The following is a 20901-nucleotide window of genomic DNA, read 5'->3' on the forward strand; positions in this document are numbered from 1 at the left end:
TATTTGAAGGTTAAAAGAAAAAGATTTTGACATGACTTTATTGGCATTCTAGATTAAGCGACATATTTAATAGAATGTTAGTTGCATTTATATAATAGTAAAATCCGGTTTTCTTTAGTGATTTTGGGGGGGATGGAGGAGATCTTTTCTTCTTAGCTCCACCTTCCTTTCCCATACGCAAAGACATCTCCATTTCCCTCCACAATAGGAAGAATACAGAAGAGAACACTTGTTTCTCTTTCCATCCCATCATTTGCTATGAGGTTGAAAGAGCTAATCTAACTGGTAATGGCTTAATATCTGTTAGATTCGTTTAGTAGGTAACATTAATGTGTTTCAAAAGTAAGAACTTTTCACAATCTCTTGCACCGCTTGTATCGAGCATTGCCGTGGTGAGCCAAGGCTTCCTCTCCATTTCTCCTTCTGGAGGCAAGCCTGGACTCCCAATTCTGATAGTGCCTGGGTTTCTGAGGAAGCATGCAACAATCCATGCATCTGGCGAGGTGAATATATTTGCAGTCTAGTTTGAAAACTCTGCTCTTCCCATAGATGGATGCCAGGGAAGAGACGTGTAATTAGAGTAGCGGGTCCCCACCTTGGCCTCGGACCCCAGACATGTTTTCTGATCTGAATTTTTCCAAAAGCTCTTTACTTTAGAAAATTAATGGGCCGCTAGTTACAAAATCTAAGCTTGATCTCCATGTGGCATCTTGTACCTTCATGAAATAACCTAAAGAAAAGGAAGGATGATCATTGAAAGCCAAACAGAAATATCTGATTTAAAACATTTTTCTTTGTAGATGATAAACTAGTTAGTTTGTCAGAATCAAGTCTCTTGTGTGGTATCACCTCACTTTAACTTTGCCAGTATTGATTAAATATATATTTACCCATTAATGTTATGGTTTGATATATTTATTCTATTTAACCGGTCTGCAGATTGCTCCTAGCTTTCTGGGGTATGAAGCTCTATTACATGGCAAACTGTGCCTGCATTATTCAATAATACAGCCATATGCAAATTTGGAGCCTTAAGAAATGCTGACAGATGATAAAATAATCATTCTAGGCATACGCTAATGGACAATGTAAATACTTTATTTGTATTCACTTTTATTAAAAAGTTTTTATACTGCTGGGGTGCCTGGGTGGCTTATTCGGTTAAGCAACTGACTCTTGAATCGGCTCAGATCATGATCTCATGGTTCATGAGATTAAGCCAGCATCGGGCTCTGTGCTGACAGCACAGAGCCTGCTTGGGATTCTCTCTCTCTCCCTATCTCTCTGCCCCTCTCCTGAGTGCTCTCTCTCTCTCTCTTGCTTGCTCTTGCTCTCTCTCTCTCAAAATAAATAAATAAGCATTAAAAATTTTTTATACTGTCTGGAGTTCCAGATGACAAATAGAGCACAAGAGACATCACTAAAGAGATGATAAAGGAAACTGAAAAGATGGAACAGTGAGGTGAAAAAAAAGGAGCTATTCACTGTAAAAAAAAAAACAACAAAACTTTATGCGGGGAAAAAGGAGGGGACTACTAGTGAGTGATAGATTCTAACAGGTTCTACCTCCAAATCAAATGGGAGTTTTAAAGGACAAATCAGTGAAGGAAGTCACAGCTTAGGAAAGATGTTGTGAGGACTGTGATGAAAAAAGGGGTTGATCACCTGGACGGAAACACAGACGGACTTTACATCAGGATTGGCAACCGTGGCCCATAGGCCAAATCCAGTCCATGGTCTACTTCTGTAAACGAAGTTTTTATCTACATCTACTCATAGCTGTATTTTCTTTGAGTGCTTTCATGTATGATGGCAGAGGTAAGTAGTTGTGACCAAGACCACTTGGCTTTCAAAATATTTCCTATCTGGCTTTTTACAGAAAAAGTTTGCTGATCCCCCTCTAGACTTAGGAATGGAATTCTGCATAGGTGACCAGAGAGAGAAATGGGATTCAAAAGAAAGAGTCAGTGGAGGTGGTGTGTGTTAGACATCTACATCACTTTCCATCTCCTACCTTTCTTATGTCATGAAAGAGTAGGACCCATCCAGGACTGAAAGAGTGAAAATCGACTCAAACAGAAAAAGCAAAGAGCACTCGGGCATTATTCACGCTCTGAAAACAAAACAGATAAAGCCAGCTGCAAAGTTAACAGAAAACATTGTTTCACTCAAGAAATTATAGCAATTGTAAAATGCTCTTAACAACTCCCTCTCCGACTGAGCACTGCTTTCTTACCAATGATGCTCCTGACCCATTTTGCAATTTTCGTTTTTTACCAGGGGTACTGAATTGCTGACTCTCTTTCACCTTGGCATGCCTAATGCCTGGTTAACCCCACTTCTCCCAATCCTGCCTCAGAAAGAGCAACCAATCCAGAATTGGTCACTGCCTCCCTTAGCCCTCTTCAGAGTCCTGCAGTGGGAAACCAAACCTGACAACAGACACTTGGCTCCTCTTCTTGTCCGGCTGAGTCCTCTAGAGTGCACTTCCTGGTTGAGAATTAACAAATCGTATTTTAAACTTGCTCCTGGACATCTGTAGTTGATCAGGCTTTAATAGCTATTAATGTATAATATTTAAGAAGGGAAGAGCATGACTCTCATATAAATGTGAAACGAACGCATGTCAAAGATATTAAACTCAATTAATGAAGGAACCAATAAAGTTATAGGGAGGTTATGTAATAAAAAACATAGTAGGGTGGGAGTGCAAGGTTAGATATAAAGCTTGTTAAAACTACAACCTCTAGGGTTATCTTTTCTACTTGATACAAGTCATTTGCATCCCTATGAAACAAAAACATAAAAAATAACCTCTATTCTAGAATTGTAAAAATAACACAGACAATAAAATATCAATCCTAGGAGTGCGCTAAAAGAATATTTAATAATCTCCTTTGCTTTACATAAGTTTCAGGTAATCTCTCTTATAATGCCAATCCTAGCAGGCATTGATTATCTCTCTGTGCCAGGTAAACTATGAGTAGCATTTTATTTTTATTTTTTTGGTAAGGTAGAATCCTTGTCTTGGGAGAATGAGGGGAACTTTTGTGCTATTCACATGGACGCTTCGGCCCCATGCAGAATTTCTGATATTTGTAAGGTTTACCCCATAGTAGCTGGATCTTGCCTGCTAATCCTACAGCAAAGCTGACAGGTGATGAACCACCCATATATGCAAAGATCCCAATGAACATCCTCAAATCCTTCCCTGAGGAAGCCAAGACTACACTGGATGTTAAGTAACTTGAATTTAAATTAAAAAAAAATACATAAATGGAAAAGCTGGAAAAAAAGTTAAATAAATTGCCAGCCCTCACCAAATATTTCAGGAGAGTCTTCAGAACAAAAGAGAAATCTAGGTAAAACAAAAATACCTATTTTTTCTTAACCAGAGGAAAATATATAACCTTAAGAAACAAAATCTGTATTCTCAGAGAGATTCAAAAAGATGTTGCACCATAAAGAACAGGATAGTAAGAAAAAGGGAAATTAAAACAAAAATAAAAACAAAACCCTCTTGGACATTTAAAAAACACTGCCAAAACAAGATTCAAAAGAAAATTTGAAAAAAAAAAAAAAAAAGATAAGAAATATCCAAGAATGTAGAACAAAAATTCGAAAGACTCATGATAAATAATTTAATGTCAACTGGTGATGTGTGGGTCAAATCCTTGAAGTGTTTGCAAATGGATATATATTTTGTTGATTTAAATATCTAGTACTGTAGTGTATATTTGAAAGTTGCTAACTGAGTGAATCTTGAAGGTTTTCATCACAAGAAAGAAATTGTAGCAATCTAAAAATTAAAATTAATACATACATACATACTTACATACACACCTAGCATGTCAGTAACACGTGTGGATTACTTCTTGGATAAGTTCTGCACAAGTTGCTCTGTGTGTGGGTGGGTGGGACATAAGTATAAAAAAATTAGGGGCGCCTGGGTGGCTCAGTTGGTTGAGCATCCGACTTCATCTCAGGTTATGATCTCACAGTTTGTGGGTTCGAGCCCCACATCAGGCTCTGTGCCTGCTCAGAGCCTGGAGCCTGCTTCAGATTCTGTCTCCTTCTCTCTCTGCCCCTCCCCTGCTCACACTTGGTCTCACTCTGTTTCTCAAAAAAAAATAAATAAATGTAAAATAAAAAAAAATAAAAATAAATTATAAAGCATTAGAAACCTCTAAACATAGAGATAATTTATGATCTATATCATTCAGCTCTATACAGAAATCTCCTCTTTTAAATGAAAAAATCAATTTTCGAAAAATTAAAAATATTTCCTACTCTTGCATTAACTTTCACTGTGACTAGTCTTCTAAACATTTGGAAAAATTCACAAGGAGCATGAGACATTGACAGTAATACTCTCTGGCCCTCAGGGTCTCTGACAATGATGAATGATGAGCCTTGGCATGTGTATTGCAGGCACTGTTATTTGTTGTGCACATAGCCTCCTGCCCTCAAAAAGAGAAAGAATGCAGTGCAATAAGATATTTTTCTCCAACTGCATTGATGTTTCTGAAAAGCCTTACGTGGACTGAGACATGGTGTAAAATTGATCCTCGAAGATAAAAGCCAATGAAATGTCATCATTGCTGGATGAGGCCAAGGGCTCACAAAACACGGCTAATGGGTAGGTTCCCAAGACTTTTCTCCACTCCTAGAACTCATACAAAGGACATTTAATTAGCCTGCCTGGATTATAGATCTCTTAATCACCATGATTCACAGGTTAAATTAAAATTAACAACACTACGCAATTGCTCCTCTATGGAAAGAACACAGCTGTAACCAACAAAAAGGATTAAAAACAGCAAGTCAAAAGAACGGAAATGGATGGTTTGGGGATTCGTTGCCTGTTTTCAGATTTTCATCTTCCAATCTCTAACACCCTTCTTATTGCTTGTCTTTAGCGGGCTCGTGAGTATTTTTCTTCCTTTTCTTTGTCACCTCTGTGGCTGTTATCTTAGTTTTGAAGAAAGCCACAAAAGGAGGTTCTGGGAACTTGCTAATCACTTTACTATCACAGTGAGCATTTACCGACCCTCAACATTTTTCTACCCAAATGGAGCCAAAGTAAAGGATCAAGGCTCACATCTATTATTTTTATTTTGTTTCCTGATAGTGTAGTATGTTTATTACATTAATTTAAAATATTATTAAGTTTGGAAATGGGATAAAAGACAGATGTAGACAAATTCAGCCCTTGAGGATTTAAATTTAAATACAATTCTGGAGTCTAGTAAGTCAGCATAACTTTTGGACCATTAAAATGTGACACCCAATGTCTTTGGGTCAGCTTCTTCTATGAGAAACTAATGAAAAACAATGGACTCTTAACCCAAATAAAGTCACTAGGGAAATTAACACAAAATTCTATTGCGTAAATAAATTCAGGTTTATGGACTCACTAGACCCAATGCGTAGAATAGTTAAGAATACTTGGTTTAAAAACAGAATACCTTCTGTGATTGAAATAACACTCACGGATTCTTCAGTGTAATTATACTAGTTAAGTGACACAGACTATTAAGAAAAGAGTTTAATGTCTTAGCAAAGAGTATCTAGTAAAGAAAAATCAGAGTTTCAGGGTTCAGGTTTTCAAATTTTTTCCACAGTTCCGTCTTTGCGGATCATTAATTACTCCATTTGTTTGTTGTGTTTGTTTTTACCATGTATCCTGTTCAGGTGTTCCAAGCCTCAGAAGAAAACAACCAATGGTTTTAATCAAATTGCTCATCACTCAGGTTCCTTGCCATGTATGCGGTCTCCCAAAGCAAACTACAAACGTACTCACAGCACACACTTGTGTCATTCCCTTCATCCAAACCAATGCCTTCTTTTGCTTTCCTGATTAGCAGCAAGATTAATAAACCATAAAAATAAAATACCTAACTACAAGAAAATGATAATTTTACATTTTGTTCAACCGTCACATGCCGGAAGCAACAGCGATCACACGCAAGTGATCATAAAAGGCTTTTGTATTTACCACTTCGGTTGATTGGATATTACTTAGGCAGATAAACCTGAGTTTTTCTGCTCCTGTTCTGTGAATTTAAGTGAAAAATAGTATTAGCCCGTAAAAATTGAATATTTAGATGCACATATTTTGCACATTTAGCTACGCATTAGACAAATTATAATACAAGAACAGTTGGGCTGTGCCACATTTGGCCTCTATTATTAGTAACCACATAAGCCGCTAATACCCCATCAGGTCCCACTCTCAGAGATTCTGCTGTAGGTTGGGAGGCAGTTTGGGCATCAGGAATTTTAAAAGCTCCCCAGTTGAATCTAATATGAAGCAAAGTTGAAGAACCACTGATATAAATAAGTCATTTTTTACATATTTACTTATTTCTGAGAGAGAGAACACACACGTGCCAGCAGGGGAGGGTCAGAGAGAGAGGGCGACAGAATCCTAAGCAGGCTCCACACCGTCAGCACAGAGTCTGATGCGGGGCTCCAATTCACAAACCATGAGAACATGACCTGAGCGGAAATCAAGAGTCACATGCTTAACCGACTGAGCCACCCAGGTGCCCCTAAGTGTATTATTTTAAATGATAATATCCTGGGCTCATCTTATAGCAGGTCTAGCTATAGCTAGCATTTCTCCTCATTACTATATAGGAACTTAAACCAGTGTTTTCTTTTTTTTCTTTTTAAGTTTTCTTAAAATTTATTTATTTTCAGAGAGAGGGAGAGAGTGGGAGAAAGGCAGAGGCGGGTGGGGAGAGAATCCCAAGCAGGCTCCGCACTGTCAGTGCAGAGCCTGATGTGGGGCTCGAACTCACAAACCGTGAGATCATGACCTGAGCCGAAATTAAGAGTTAGACGCTTAATCAACTGAGCTGCCCATGCGCCACACCAGTGCTTTCTCTCCTTTTGATATCGTGGTGTATATAGAAAATTGTGAAATTCGTGGGGCTCACTGCAGATAGGGAAAGCTAAATGTAGCCGAGCCACCAGCCCGGAAACTTCAGCTGCCCCAGTTGGAGCTAGACTACCCCACGGCTGAAGGGGGTCAACACTGAGGCATTCCAGTAACCCATTCAGGGCAATTCAAAGGTTGACACATGCTGCTTTAATTACACTAAAATGTAGAGTCATTGAACATCAAACAAACAAACAAATATAAGTGAAAGTTACTTGCTTGGATCCCCCCACCCCACTCCCACCCTTTCTTAGAGGCTGAGTTCAGAGCTCATTTAGAAGACTCTCAGGGCCCCTGGATGGCTCAGTCAGTTGAGTGTCTGACTTAGGCTCAGGTCATGATCTCACGGTTCATGGGCTCGGGCCCACATTGGGCTCTGTGCTGACAGCTCAGAGCCTGCAGCCGGCCTCAGATTCTGGGTGTCTCTCTGCCCCTCCCCTGCTCATGCTCTCTCTGTCTCTCAAAAAGAAATAAATGTTAAAAAAAAATTTTTAATAAAAAAAAATAGAAGACTCTCTTAGGCTGGACTGAGCCTCTGAATACTTAGGCAATGTCAGGGATTCCAGAGGTACACCTGACACAAATTCATCTTTCATTCCTGATTCATGGAGAAAGTAACCCAATTATTTACTTAAGCCCAGAGTCATTCCAGAACAAATCCCACCAATATGACCATGGGTCTCCTTACTCAAGGCTAGGCAAGGTTAGAATTGTCATTTCCTTTATCTTACCTTAAGCTTTATTATGAGAAAATATGGAGAACTTAATAACTAGAGCACCTGAACCTAGTAATAATGGATTTAAAAGCTATAAAATCATAGCAGTATAAAGAAGGAACTAAAGTTGATTTTTATTAAAATTACATCTTTTTAATAGGAACAAGAAACATATAGCATGTGGGATGGGAATATAAAATAAGACAGAAGAGGCTGATTTTAATTATGGTTAATTACAGAACTGCACATGTGGGACTATGACAAAGCAGAACACATTTGGCTTTAATTATTTCTGCTGAAAACAGGTAGGATGAACTGTATGAAATTAAATCATCAAGGAGGGGTTGTACTGAGGTAAATTTCATATTTAAAATTTGCAGGTGGAAAACATTTAAATATGCAATAACAAGGTTCAGAAGTTTTACTTAGGAAGTGTCGCAACGGCCATCATTTCATAATTTCTTTGAATAAGTTTTAAAGCAGGTGCTTTCTTTAGGAATCACGTTCCTCATTGTGGGGAACGTCCATGTCATTGGACCTAAGAAATCACTTGGAGAATCTCTGGCTCATTCAAAGATTACAAACGCTATTGCATCTTTCTGGTGAAGATGTTTTCCTTTTTCAGAAATGGCAACTCAGATATTTGCTTTTTTGCAAATCTTGACCTCCTTTGGTCTGGACAGATTATCTTGCTTCCTACTTCACAGCAGGATGGAGGAGCTAGTGGGATGCTTTTTCAATGTCTGGTACCAAATTCAGACAGGCAGACCTGTTGCACCTCGGTCTGCCATCTGGAGGTGCTCCCCTCCCTTCAGAAGGAAAATCATTCTTGCCATCATTGGCCTGTGTCCATCTCCCCCTCTGCTGATCTTCTTCCAGTGGCCTCCCTTAGCCACTCCACTTTCTGGAATGCATTGGCCTTGTTCTGCTTTGACATCTGCCAACATGCCAAGCTCTTTCCTGCTCCTGCTTCAGAGCCTTTATGTAACTCTTCTTCCTTTGCCCAAAATATTCTTCCCCATGCTCCTTCCTCATTCAGAGCTCAGCTTAAATGTCAACCGAGAGTGGCTTTCTGTGGCAATTATTTCAAAGTATCCTCCCTAAACCTGCTTGTCTGGCTCATCCATTGATTTTATTTCCTAAATCACTCTTAACTTTCTTTCTCTTTATTTTTAATATCCTTACCACTAGCCAAAGTGGGACAGGTTACTATTACTTGTTTCCTAAACTACTATAAAATGTCCTTAAGAATTTTCCCCTGGGCAGGAGTTATATGAAAAATATGTATACTCTCAACCGGACAGGCATCAACTAATAAGAGCAGATGCTGGCTATGGTTCTAGGATAGCATTCTGGAGCCCCCCCCCCCCCCCCCCCCCCCCCCCCCCCCGCTGCCCCAGCAACTCTTTGGTTGCTTGATTCCGGCACGGGGTCGGGACTGCCCAAATGGTAGTAAGGCACTTGGGCATGGGGTAGCAACTACTTCTAATGAGAATGAAATTCTTTCAGTTTTTTTAACAATCAGTATGTTTGCACCATTGCAAAGTGACTGGTGCATACAATCAATAACATAGTTACCCGATTCCTCACATCTAAACAAAAGGGATCTTTAATAAATACACACACATATGACCAACAGTTCTTGGATGCCTTAGCGCTTTACTACATCTTTAATACTGTCTTGTTCACAATCCTATGGGCTCTCCCCGTTAGAGGCAAGCAGGAAACCGAACTGTAGTATGCATTCATAGGGCAGAGTATGTGCATGTCCTCAGCAGAATTTTGACTGAACACCAGCACAAAGGACAACATTACAAAGGCAAGGAAAATTCCAGTGCCATACCACATAGTCACAAATGAGTGACTATATAGATGTTAGCCTGAGATGAAATTATAGTTTTATGGATAATAGAAAAACATCTTGGTAAAATATACTAAAAGTCAATAAAACATCAATACCTTTTGACTTGGTAATTCCAATCTTATAAATTCACTTGAATGAAAAAGAAACACACATTGTTCGGTACAAGGATGTTAATTGCAGTATCTTTTTTGATAAAGAAATTTCATATTTCTTCTATGACTTCTATTTGACTATGATTAGTCAAATAATGCATGGTTCAACTATACCAGATGCAGGAGGCAGCCATTAAAAATGAGAATTGTGTTCAAAAGCATGGCAGATGTTTATTATATATTATCAAGTAGAAAATCAATCTATACAGTAGAATGTGTAGTGTGGTTCCAATTTATATAGAGATCAAGTGATTAAGTTATATGATGAGAACATAAATAATTTTCTTCTTTATGTTCTTCTGTATTTTTTAAATGTACTTCAGAGGACAGGAATTGCCTTTATAAGAGGGGGAATGCCAATACATGTTATTGAAAAAAATACCAGTATATTATTTTTGAAAGGAGTGTACCAACTTGCTCTACTGATAATTGTGATCGATTGTGAAAAACAGACCTCTAAATGTCTATGACGCATGGATAATGAAAGAGATTTTGCTGAACAGAGTGAATACTACTTTCTGAGCTTTTTTCTGTGATTTTTTATGATTCTTTAAGATGATGCAGCAGACATTTTTTTTTCCTAAGACACAAGAGCAAATTTTCTTGAAGATTATTTATGCAAGTATCTTTTATGTACTAAAATATTAAAATAATAGAGTCAAAACTTATAATACCAGGCAATAGGAAGGGCAAAAACAGATTCAGAGTCCTGCTCTAATTTTTCAAAAGAGCACTGTGTTCCCTCATTGCTTGTCTCCATTAAAAAGACCTATGTGCTTAACTTCTCAATGACTTTTAAAACTTTGCATAAATTAAAGAGGGATGGGATGACATCTGAGAATAATGTCAAGCTAAGAAAACTTCTGTTATTCACAGGCCAAAAACGCTTCAGCCCATTCCATCAAATAAGGCTGATGCATTCTGGGTCAAAGAAATTTTCATTCAAACCCTTGTTTCATTTATTTTATTTTCAGTGTCAAGTGACTACGTGTTTATTCCAGCTGACAAAATCCTTAGTTAGGGAATACATGAGGAATGCCTGTCGAAAATCAACTCAATGGTACTGTTTGGCTATTCAAATTGAACAAAGTTTCCTGTAAGTGTGTTTCTCATTACTTAAGTGTATTGTTATGGCTAACAAAAATTACATCTTCAATTTGTAAGCCTCTTAAAAGGCTTCTCATTTATTCCAGCATAATAAAACTTCTTTTTTCTCGGGCAAAAGAAATTACTAATAGCCTTAAATACCTTTTTGGTTCCTTTTCTTTCATCTGTATTGCCATCTTTGATACACTGCTTCATTTCCTTCATTATTTGTGTTGCTACAGGTAACATTTTGTCCTCCAATATGTCCTACTCGATGATTTTTCTAAAGCTCCAGTTTTATCAAATCATTTTGCTTTCTTATATCTGCAAAGACAACTTGTTGACCAAGAACTCTGACACAACTCGGTCTGGCATCAGCATGCCTCCATTAGGCTACGCTATCTTCCCAACCTACCCAAACCATCTGCCAACATACATTCTCTCAACTAGGCTGATTGCGCTCCTTTTTGCTACATGCATGTTGTTCTGTCCTTTTATATCATTCCCCATCTAAAATAATTATTTCTGGGCCTCTCCTCCTACGCTTAACCAAATGAGTACCCTGCCTGTCTCAATTCTTTTAAATCTTTTGACAATCACTTTTAGTTTTCTCACAATTCCACCAGTGGATTTAATGATCTTGAATAGCTACCTAACCTATACATATATAGGTGTTGCTCTAATAAAATTATACGCTTTTTGTTGATGAAGATTGTGTCTTAGACTTGTATCACTTAACCACTAGGATAAAGTGGAGCATCTATGAATTGAGATTTTGGAGAAATCACCTAATTATACTACCTCTTAATATATGTTCCAGAATATGTTTACTAGATTTAGAACTGCTTTCTAAAGGTATGAATTTAGCCAATTACCCATGAATGTGTGTGAAGGAAGTGACTTGGAGACAGGAAGAGATATCTGAGCTCTTTCATTTCTTAAATCTTCACACACTTCTTGTTTATCAGGTACTGGGTAGACGTTGATAGATAAAACTCAGTGCCAAAAATGTTTATGAAACTTATAATCTAATTGGGGTAAAAGATAGTATATTAGTTATCAGGTATATGCACATGTAATTTATAAATTGCTATAAATGCTATTAACAAGTATAAGTGTTATTGATATAATGTTATAACTGACATTGACAAGATGGAGTGTTGGAGAAAAATGGATGCAGGAAGGAAAGAGTACAATTAGGTAAGCTGTTTGGAATGACCTTGCTAGAGGTGACTTTTACTTTGGGACCCACAAGGAAGGAGCCAGCCACATGGAGAGAAGGTGTGGGACATTTCAGATTCTGGGAATTGTATATGAAAAAGCTTAAAAGTGGGAGCAGGACGCCTGGGTGGCTCAGTCAGTTAAGCGACCAACCCTTGACTTCAGCTCAGGTAAACATCTCAGGGTTTGTGAGATGGAGTCCCGCATCAGTCTCCCTGCTGGTAGTGTGGGGCCTGCTTGGCCCCTTTCTCTCTGCCCCTCCCTTGCTCACATGCGCATGGTCTCATGCACGTGTATATGCTTACTCTCTCTCTCAAAATAAATAAATAAACTTTAAAAAAATGTGGGGAGAAAGAAAAAATGGTAGTTTTGAAACATGAAAGAGAAGCGAGCAAAGTGAGGATAGAGTAGCATGAGACAAGAATGGAGACGTTCTAAGGATTCTAGAACACGCAGGGCATCGCTGTCCTGTAAAAATTTGTGCATCTGATTTAAACTAAAATGTGAGTTGATTTATTCTTTAAGGTCAGCTTTAAAGCTACACGGAACACACAGAATATATCCGATAACACAATGGGTTTTGCTGTTGTTTTATAAAACTATGTTGTTTGTTGAACCATATCACCACACATAATGAAAAATCATAATGACCTAGGTTAGATATTTTTAACTTTTACAATGATCACTAGACAATTGTCAGTTTTTAAATAGCTATTATTTTATTGTTCTTAGAGTTATTTTATTGCCCTTTATTGTCCTGATGTTTTATTTGTTTCACTGGTGATTAAATAAAAAAATGCCTCCAGTTCAGCTACACTAAACTTCTTTTTTTTAATAATATGTGGAAATAATCTTCTGTCTCTTGGTCATTTAAGTCCAGGCAGGTCATTAGGAGACCCTGATGTAGGATGCCCCACCCTTCATCTGCTTATATGCAAACCCAAGACTGAAGTGTTCTGATGAAAATAATCTTTCAGTGATCTTTGATAGTGTCAAATTCAAAAGCATCCTTTTGCCTCTGTGTAACTATAATTAAAGGTAATTGGAGCCACTTCATTCTTGCATTTAATATAGTTATTGTCTTTCCCCACCTATTATCTTAGACTTCATTTGCCAGCTACTACTTTTCTCAGCATCTCAAAGAATGGCTCAGACTAAGTTAATTGTGTTTCTGTGGAGTCGAACCTTGGGGAGGAAAGAAAAAGCCTGAATCTATATCCCCTAATCTGTACTACCCTTTCCAATTCATGATACAAAATGACCTAATTCAATCAAATTAGCTGAAAACATGTAGCAGGTTAGCTTACACGGCCCTTGTGTGATTGCCATCGTGAAATCACGAAACACATCCAATTTTAAACTGATCTTGAAGTGAGATGAGTAGATGTTAAATAATCCTCTATTTCCTCTCACTGTGTTTCAGTGACAAATTCCATTTCGAACAGTTACATGATTACAAGCCCTGAAATTCAATTTCATGATGAATAATTAAGCACCACTCTTCAGAGTCCCTGGGAGAAATCACATTCTCTGCATCACAAACACTTGGAATAATCGATTGGGAGTCAATTGGCAAAATACTTGAGATTTAATTTGCAGTTCTGAAGGATCCTCCTTTACTTCAGCTATCAGGGAGTGAGCTGAAGCTTTCTCCCCTTCCCATGTATATGAGAGGGGGTGGGGGCGGGTGCAGGATTTTATCTTGTTTTGGTATTGTGTCACACTGCAATGCAGTATTCCTTAAAGATACTCATACAAGAGAGGTCCTATTTATGTAAACATTGTTTTAGAGCCTTCATTGGAAACAATGAAGAACATAATTGAAAATTTTTTCTTTACTTTTATTCTGGAATTCAGGGGATAGTCAAAGTGGGAGTGTTGTATAGAGATAAAACTACTTTTTCTCGAGAAAAAAAAAAAAAAAACTAGATACCAACTCCTTGGATGGAATCTATAGAAAATGGGTTAATTTCTCTGAGTCTCATTGCTTTATCTGTAAAACGGGTATAATATTATTCAATTTTGTTATGAAGATTAAATGAGATTGTAAGTAAAAGATCCTTCGCACTGTCCTTGGCTGGAGTAGACCGTTCTCTCTAAAGACAAAGTCTGGATCATTCCTCATTCATAGACTAGAGAAAGGTTCCAGGGATGGTATTCAATAGGATTTCCATTAATTTTTTTTTCTTGCCTTGAGTATACACAGGAGAGGGTGTGATTGGAACATTGTCTCTCCACACAACAATGCCTCGTCCTCAGCCCAGTGCAGCCTGGCCAGGCTGTGCCACAGATGGTGAGGGTGGATGAAAACAATTCTTAGCTCACAGGTTGTAAGAACAAAAAACAGATGGTGGGCCAAATTTGTTTAGAGGATGTGGAAGAAAGAGCCTAAGCTGAGAGAGATGCTACCTGGAGTCAGCTGTTAGGTCAGCAGTTAGATCCTTGCTATAAATAACTCTGTGCAACCCAAGCCCAAGCATTGCCTTTGGGTTTCATTTTTATTATATGGAGAAAAAAAAAGAGGATGAATTTGGTCACGTTTGAGTTTTCTTCCAGCTCGAAATTCTCTGTCTCCAAATCTCAGTGTCCCTTAAAAAAGCAAAGGCAGAGCCATCTAGCTCTGGCCAGGTGCTTTTTCTGGACCCTGGGGTCTGAGATTTGCAAAGAGATCTGTGTCCTACTCTGTGAAGTAATATTGGCCTGTCTACTCACTGTTTGGAAACTCTTCTAGGGGAATCTGAGAGGACACTTCCATTACTTACCTTTGAAGCCAATAGAATACTTTTCTCTGTGACTAGAGGGAAAAGGAAAGGGCCCTGCGTAGACAGCCATAGACAATACACAAACAAACAAGCATGCTTATATATCAGTGAAACATTATTTATGGTCACTGGAACTGGAATTTTTTACAATTTCCATTTTTCACAAAATATAACTCTCCTTTTGATTTTTTTCCAACCATTTACAAAGTAAAAGTATTTTAAAAGGAGAGAATTATGTGGCTTTTGCTTATAAAAAAGAGGCAATGACATCTACAGAAAAATAAGGAATGAAAAGTATGATGGGAAAGAGGTAGATGTTTGGAGATAAAATGGGAGTGTTAGAGTCAAACGGAACTGGATTTGAATCTATTCTTTCCCCTTTTCACTGGCTCTGTGACTTCAAACACAGGTCTGCTGGGTATGCAGCTTTCTCATCTGTAAGATGGTGATAAAAATGCCCACCTGATTGGGCTATTCTAAGGATTAAATGAATCATTCTGTATAATGGTTCTTGTATACAGAAGGTACTCAATAAGTGCCATTGTGACTAGACTTTTTGTTACTGTGTTTTGGGCAGAATGGGTCCCCTAAAAGTCATGTCCTGGTCATAAGGAGTTGAATTGATTTTTTTTTAACACTTATTTACTTTTCGATGGAGGCAGTGTGAGTGGGGGAGGGGCAGGGAGGCACGGAATCCAAGGCTGTCTCCAAGCTCTGGACTGACAGCATGGAGCCTGATGTGGGGCTCGAACTCATGGAGCTGGAGATCATGAGCTGAAGTCAGATGCTTAACTGACTGAGCCACTCAGGCACCCCTGCTAGGTTGGCAGGTTTTAAGGCAAAGGGGAATTGCAGCGGCAGATGGAATGGAGGTTGCTAACCAGCTGACCTTCAGATGGAGGGCATTAACTCAGATTATCCACGTGGCCCAGTGAGATCACAAGAGTCCTTATAAGAGGAAGAGTGAGGCAGAAGAGAGAAGAGCAAGGAGATGGTAAAAGGGAGAACGTGACTCACTATTGCTGACTTCAGAGGTGGGTAGGAGCAGCAAGACATGGGGGATGTCATCAGTCTCTAGATGCTGGAAAAGGTAAGAAAATGGATTTTTGCCTTGAGCCACCATAAAGAAATGCAGGCCTACCAATACCTTAATTTTCATCTAGTAAGTCTCATTTCACCCTTTGGGCTTCCAGAATTGTAAGTCAGTAAACGTGCATGATGTTAAGCTACCAAATTTGTGGTAATTTGTTATAGCACTAGGAAACTAATTATACTATTGTTATTCGTGCAAAAAAAACAATAACAGCAACAGTTATTCACCAAGGTACGTACCTCTCCTTCCGTAGTGCAGAGGTTTTGCTGAAAATGGCTTTTGTCAAAACTCCAGAAATAGCGCAATTAAAACCACCAAATTAATAAATAGAATTTATTAAGAGTCTATTGTGAGTATAACAACAGTCTTCTAAGTGGGAGCTTTCAAATTCAAAGACTGGTATGACGCGATGGGACGTGATGGTTAGTAAGCAAAAATGAAGCGGTTTACATTTCCAGTGGGGGTTCCACAAACAGGGGTTTGGTTAGAAGTGATTATCTCCTAGCATTTTCTGAAAGATGATTTAAGTTTATGATTGTTGGAGGCATTTACAAGGAAGAACCTAAGTTTTTCTCATATTAATGACATAAGATTGATTTAGCTTTGCTCACATGGCTTAAGGGACTTATGCCTGCTCAGGGACTTCTCAAGCCTGGTCTCCATTTTGTATTTCAATTATTCCTCACTTGCGTGCTTCTCTCAGCAAGCTGAGTGCGTGGCCAGCTAGTACAACATTCCTCTCAGTTACCACTGTTGGTGTTGCCAGGCCAGGGAATCCCATATTTGCTTTTTGCATTAGCTGAGTCAGGATGGACGGCCATGTAGTCCGTGTAACCATTGAGTTCTTGTGCTCGTTGACTCCTGATGGGTATCCTTTGATGTATAAGTGGCTGCTGAAAGGCATTTCAAATCCCTGAAAGACTACAGTGCACAAGAGGTGTTCATATGACAACTCTCAGGAGAAGAACAGCCAAGAGCTGAAAAATTCACCAGGAACCAACATTTAACCAATTAAATAAATCAAATGGCTCATAATAAGATTCAGGTTTTACCTTGCTAAGCAACCTACATTTTGCTTTTGGGGTAACGTGTAATAGGCTGTCGACTTTGTTCTGAGTTATTTGCATAGGCACAGCCTGATGTGTTAGCAATCACATAGCCTCCTGATTACTTAGGACGAGATGAACAACAGGATGTTTTATTTTAGGAAGTGGTGTTGCAACGTGACCTTTTACGGAAATTAGGACTCCAAATGACGCGAGCAATCAGGTAATTTAAGGAGAGGCATTTCTGTGGAAACAAAAGGAAAACAAAGGTGAATTTTAAACAAAGGCGAAAAGGTTAACAAAGGTTGAAGTTCAAACAAATTAAAGATTCAAGTTTCTGAGCTTGGAGGGCAGCCAGTTGGGAAAATCTCTAGATCTGAGTTGGCAGCGTCTTCAGGTGGTAGAAGAAGGATGGCAACCGATTGAGTCTAATGGATTTTCCTGGTTGGCAGTTTGACTGACTTTGATGCTACATTCGGTGTTGTCGTGAACTGTCTTGAGTGGCTCAGACAGTAACCGACATGAAGGTTGTCTGTATATATGTTGTGGTGGTTTCTCTGGAGTTGATGATAAGTAGATAAAATGTCCAGCACCCTTAACAGGACTAGAATCTGAAAATGGGTACACTACAATTTCCTACGGAAACACATTTTTTATAGTCTTCCCATTCTTATCAAAGATATTTATAATGAAATTTCTTTGTAAAAGAAGTCTTATTAACAAGTGTAAGTCATGTTTCCTTCAAATAGTCTTGTTAAGCTCGGCTTAATGATCTTCACAAATGAAGGAAGAATAGTGATTCTATGCATATTCTCAAATATGGCCTTTCAGTCAAAACTTTGGTTTTGACCAAGGGGTTTTATTGACTCCATAAAGTCAACCTTAGTACTTTAAAATTGTTGGGTAGTAAAAAATTTTCCCTGAGATCTTGAAAGTTTCTTTAGGCTAAGAAGCCAAACTATTTGTTTAATTGTGTCCTGTTACACAAAGACAATCGATTCTTATTGAACTTAGGTAAGTACATATGTTGTCATGAAAAATAAAAATATTAAGAGTTCCTGAATTCTGGAGGGAGCAGGTAGGGAGAAAAATAAATGTTTCAAGGTCTGTTTACAAAAGTATATTTTACCAAATTACTGTAAGTTGTAAAAGGCTTACAAAAGAGGAGAAAAAGGGGTCTTTTAAATCTGGAAAACAAAACGCTTAAGGAACAGTGTTTTAAATGAAGTTATAAATATTATAATCTTCTTCATTAGTACATTGGATCTCTTGTGATTCTCTTTTTGCTTCATCTTTGGTTAGCAGCTTTCTGAACTATTCAGTTTCATTTAGAGTTTTAGAAATTCTTCCTTAGTTCAGTTGTTATGATCTTAAAGTTATCAGAAACCTGTATTCTGGTGTACTTCTCAGGTTCTTTTCCATGAATCTCTTTGAAGATGAAACATTTTTATCTGTAGTTCATTGTAAATGCTTTCAGAGAGGAATTGCGAGTAAAACAATGGTCTATGAATGACAAAAGACTTAACAATAGCTATGGTTAAAGTTCTGAGAGTTCACACACATACAAAAATGATGCCAAATAAATTTGGTTGTTTTCTTGATCTATAATATTTCAAGATAATAACTGGAATTATGACAGACAATATTACATCAGGACATTTCAGAAATTTAGGAATGTCCTATAATATCTGAATTATATTAGTAATACATACCCATGTAAATACAATCTAAGGGTTAAATATTACTTTTTGACAGTGTTTCCCATGCAATTCAATGTATCCACGAAGTCTAAATACATGAACCTTTCTCTTTTTGTAAGGGGAGAGAGCAAATCTTATGAGATTTTCCAGAGCCCCTCTGGAAAGGTTTAGTTTGTTTGAAGTCAAGGAGATATTATCTAGAATTTGATTGGGGGAAGCTTGTCAAAAATGTCAAAAGGCTGAAGGCATTTGATCAAATAGAAACGTAAGGCATTGTAAAATAAGGCTTAGTTATCCAATCAGTGACCATAAAAAGATTTCATAGGCAAATACATAAACCTTTCACACAGAACTTAGCTCATATAATATTGTAAAGACTTAGTTTTTCTTTTTCTTTTTTTTAACGTTTATTTATTATTGAGAAACAGAGAGACACAGAGTATGAGCAGAGGAGGGGTAGAGAGAGGAGGAGACACAGACAGAATCCGAAGCAGGCTCCAGGCTGTGAGCTATCAGCACAAAGCCTGATGCAGGGCTTGAGCTCACAAACTGCGAGATCATGACCGGAGCTGAAGTCAGTCACCCAACCAAGTGAGCCACCCAGGCGCCCCATCATTTTTTCTAAGTAATAAAAGACCTGATAAAGACAATGTGGGAAACATTTGTTTTCTGGACAGATTACATTAAAAATAAAGAAAATCCTTATCTAAACGTTGAGTAGACCAATGATGTAAAAAATTCTTTAACAGAAAATTAAACTCTATTTTTGTATTTGTACATTACTCAGCTCATTTGAAAATGAGCTTGAAAATCCTTATCAAATCTGTTCAATTTAGCCTGCTTTGAACTCACAACATAAAATTTCATTCCCACAAGCCTGCGACTTTGTGTACCCATTTAGGTCTTGTCTATTTTTCTTTTTCTTTTAGAATTGTCATTTTAGACAATAGTCTTTTTCCTTAACAAAAACACCTCTTCTTTTCCTTGAATACTCTTCATATAGAAATAAGTCTTATTTTCTTCTCACATTTTGCATATAAAGGTGTTTCCCTTCACTCTTACTGTTTCTAGTAGTTCCATTTTTACATAGTGACCATCAATTTTAAATACTTGCAACATTTACTTTCCAGTGAAAACTAGGCAACGGGCAATTATCTGTTTATCATATATTAGCAACTGTCTGTCATATACTAGCATCCCGTTGTAGATGAGCAAATTTATATATAATTAAAACTTATAGTATTTTTAAGGCCATAGGTGTTTCATAAGTATAATTTCTTTTAATGCGACAAAAGACATTCTAAAGGACCCAAATACTTTTTGTTTCTGTGTAATTATTAAGAAGCCAAAAATGGGGTGTCTGGGTGGCTTGATTGCTTAGGCGTCCGGTTCTTGATTTTTGGCTCAGGTCATAATCTCAGGGTCCTGAGACTGAGCCCTGCACCCAGCCCTGCACTGAGCATGGAGCCTGCTTGAGATTCTTTCTCTCCTCTCTCTAATCCATCTTGTGCCCTCTTTCTAAAAACACATAAATAAAATTAATTTTTTTTAAAAGCCAAAAGTAAATTTAAACTTATGTTTAGCAACCAATGTCCAGTATGTTGTCTTTGTAGGAAAGCTGTAGATATTCAATGAATATTCATTAGTTAGTTAGTTAGCATAAACTTTTATTTACCTTTCTCTGAAGTATTTGTTTTTAATAATTATGCTTGTATTAGACTTCAAAAAGCTAACAACCCTCTTCTTTTTCTTGCTGATAAATTTTGTAACAGAGAGACATCATGAGCTTATTTGACCAGTAAATCCAGGTAGAAAAGTAGATGCTTGCACGATATTGACAACTCTGAAGATATGACTACTTCCATTAAACCAACAAACTTAAACTAACTTATTTATTGACGATTATCCCAGATCATGTGAACTTGAAAAACATGTGGGTTTATTTCTATATTTGAGGGTTTTAGGAATACTCATGTAAGTGATTATTTTTCTTTAAGCCAATTAAATAGAACTTAAAAAATATCACATATATATATGTATGTATTGTGTGTGTGTGTATATATATGTATGTATTGTGTGTGTGTATATATGTATGTGTGTGTGTGTGTGTGTATATATGTATGTGTGTGTATATATATATATATATACACATGCATATATATAATAGACACAGATCTTATAGCTTTCACTTTACAATTTTAGCCATGCCTTGGGTACAGTCATATAAAACTCAGAAAAATAGCTGGATTGGAATTGTTTCTGGAAGACAGACTGGGTCAAGGTTACCGGCTCAGAAGGCCAACATTGTTTTTTTA

The sequence above is a fragment of the Panthera leo genome, chromosome F2 (genome assembly GCF_018350215.1).
Source record: "Panthera leo isolate Ple1 chromosome F2, P.leo_Ple1_pat1.1, whole genome shotgun sequence".
Classification (NCBI taxonomy): domain Eukaryota; kingdom Metazoa; phylum Chordata; class Mammalia; order Carnivora; family Felidae; genus Panthera; species Panthera leo.